This window comes from Excalfactoria chinensis, unplaced genomic scaffold, assembly GCF_039878825.1.
Source record: "Excalfactoria chinensis isolate bCotChi1 unplaced genomic scaffold, bCotChi1.hap2 Scaffold_393, whole genome shotgun sequence".
Taxonomy (NCBI): domain Eukaryota; kingdom Metazoa; phylum Chordata; class Aves; order Galliformes; family Phasianidae; genus Excalfactoria; species Excalfactoria chinensis.
In genome coordinates, this window is record NW_027315681.1 from 1 (window position 1) to 2,500 (window position 2,500).

Below are 2,500 nucleotides of genomic sequence, written 5' to 3' on the forward strand. Positions count from 1 at the left end.
GGAGGGGCGGAGGGGGAGCGGAGGCGGGGATCCGGCGGCGCCCGCGCCGGCCGGCCGAGGCCCGCCGGGTTGAATCCTCCGGGCCGACTGCGCGGACCCCACCCGTTTACCTCTTAACGGTTTCACGCCCTCTTGAACTCTCTCTTCAAAGTTCTTTTCAACTTTCCCTTACGGTACTTGTTGGCTATCGGTCTCGTGCCCGTATTTAGCCTTAGATGGAGTTTACCACCCGCTTTGGGCTGCATTCCCAAGCAACCCGACTCCGAGAAGCCCCGGGCCCGGCGCGCCGGGGGGCCGCTACCGGCCTCACACCGTCCGCGGGATGGGCCTCGATCACAAGGACTTGGGCCCCCCGAGAGCGGCGCCGGGGATGGGGGCTTCCGTACGCCACACTTCCCGCGCCCCACCGCGGGGCGGGGATTCGGCGCTGGGCTCTTCCCTCTTCACTCGCCGTTACTGAGGGAATCCTCGTTAGTTTCTTTTCCTCCGCTGACTAATATGCTTAAATTCAGCGGGTCGCCACGTCTGACCTGAGGTCGCGATACAGCGCCGGGCCCCGACGGAAGGACGGACGGACGGACGGACGGGCTACGGCCCTCGCCCGCCCGCCCGCCCGCCCCGACGGAGACCCGCAGGACGCGCTCCCCCGACGCCCGCGAGGACGACGACGCCCGGACGGAAGGAAGGGCGGCCGGAGACGGACCCGCGGGGACGCGCGCCGGGCTCGCGCCGACGGACCGACGACCGGAGGGATCGCGGCGGACGCGCCCCGGACCCGCGCGCGCGGCAGCACGGCGCGCCGCCGACGCCGGCGGCGCAACCCGCAGGCAGCCGCGCGCGGGGCCGGGAACGGCGCGGACCCTTTCCCTCCGGGCCGCGGAGCCGGAACGACACGGAACGAACCGGACCCGCGGCGCGACCCGACGGAGGGAGCCCGGGCGACCCGCGGGGACGAGCTCGGCCAGAGCGGGCGCTCCGGGAGCGCGGGGAGCTCGCTCGCTCGGCGGGCGAGCTCCCCGACCTGGGTCTCCACTTAGGGGGACGAAGGCCCGCGGCGCCGCGCCGCCGGACGGGGACCGGGGGGAAACCCGCCGCCGAGCGCCCGGACCGACCGACCGCCGACCCGGCCAGAAGGCGGGAAGGCGGGAGGCCGGGCGGGCGGACGGACGGACGGGATCCCGGCGCGGACCGCCGCCTCCGGCGCGGGCGCGCGGGCCTGCGAGGCGCCCCAGCCGCGCCGCGCGGCCGCCGTCGGCGGACGGCGGCGATTGACCGTCAAGCGACGCTCAGGCAGGCGTAGCCCCGGGAGGAACCCGGGGCCGCAAGTGCGTTCGAAGTGTCGATGATCAATGTGTCCTGCAATTCACATTAATTCTCGCAGCTAGCTGCGTTCTTCATCGACGCACGAGCCGAGTGATCCACCGCTAAGAGTTGTCTGACTTTCGGCACCGCCCCCGCGCGCGCGGGGTGGCCCTCCTTCTCTCTCTCTCTCTCTCTCGCGCGCCTTCCCCGAAGGGAAGGCGGCTGGCTCGCCCCGCACCCGCGGCGCGCCCCGACGCCGGGACGGCCGCGGGGCGGACGAGCGTCGCCTCCGCTGACCGGCAACGAGCACGCAACGAAACGAGGGTGGGAAAAAACAAGAACGCCACCGAACGAGAAGGGCGGGGAGCCCTCGCTCCCGACCTGGGGAAACGACCCTGTCTCGCTTCGGGGACGGACCAGGCGCCCGGCCCGGCTTCGGCCCGAGAGGAGAGAGCCGCGGGACGGCGCGCGGAGCGGCGCGCGGCTGCCCCGGCCCGAGCCCCGCCGACGCGCCGGCGACGCCGCCGGCCCGCGCCCGCGACGGACCGCCCGCCCGCACGCCCGCCCGGCGGCGCGCCCTTGCCCGCCTCGGCCCCCCCTTCCTCCGTGCCCCGCGGCCCGCGGGGGAGCCGCGCGCGCCGAAGCGCCCCCCGACGCCTCTCGCCTTCCGCTCCCGGCCCTCGACCGCCGGCCGCCTCCTCCTCTCGCTCGCCCTGGCGGCGCGCCCGCAGCGGACGCGCGACCGGCGGCGGGGCGGGACGGGGACGGATCTGGGAGCGGCGCCCGCTCCCCGCGCCTCCGCGCGGAGACCGGCTGCGGGACGCCCCACGCCGGACCTCCCGCTCGCACGACCGGCGCGGCCGGCGAGGCCGAGGGCGAAGGCGCGGTGGGAGCGCGGCGGCGGCGGGGACGGACGAGAGGACGCGGCGCGAGACGCCGGGAAGGGGAACGGCGGCGCGGACCCACCCCGGGGCTCCAAGGGGCGAGCGAGGGGAAGCGGGCGCCGAGGCGGCGGACGCGCGCCGGACGGACGGAAGGACGGACGGGCCCGCCGGAGCGGGGCCGCCGACGCCGCTCGGGGCGAGGCGGGCGCCGGGGCGAGCGAGCGCGCGCGCGCCCGCGCCGCACCGGGCTTCTCCGCCCGAGGCCGACGCCGCGGAGAGGGGGGACGGGACGGCCCCCTCCCCGGCCCGGGCCC

General features: G+C 76.8%; 1 non-coding gene across 1 annotated transcript; it reads right to left on the bottom strand.

The window, feature by feature from the left end:
* Positions 1-1,280: 1,280 nt before the first annotated feature.
* Positions 1,281-1,433, bottom strand: LOC140265028 (5.8S ribosomal RNA). Its single transcript, XR_011906197.1, has one exon. It is a non-coding gene; the product is annotated as a 5.8S ribosomal RNA (ribosomal RNA).
* Between the last annotated feature and the right edge of the window lie 1,067 nt (positions 1,434-2,500).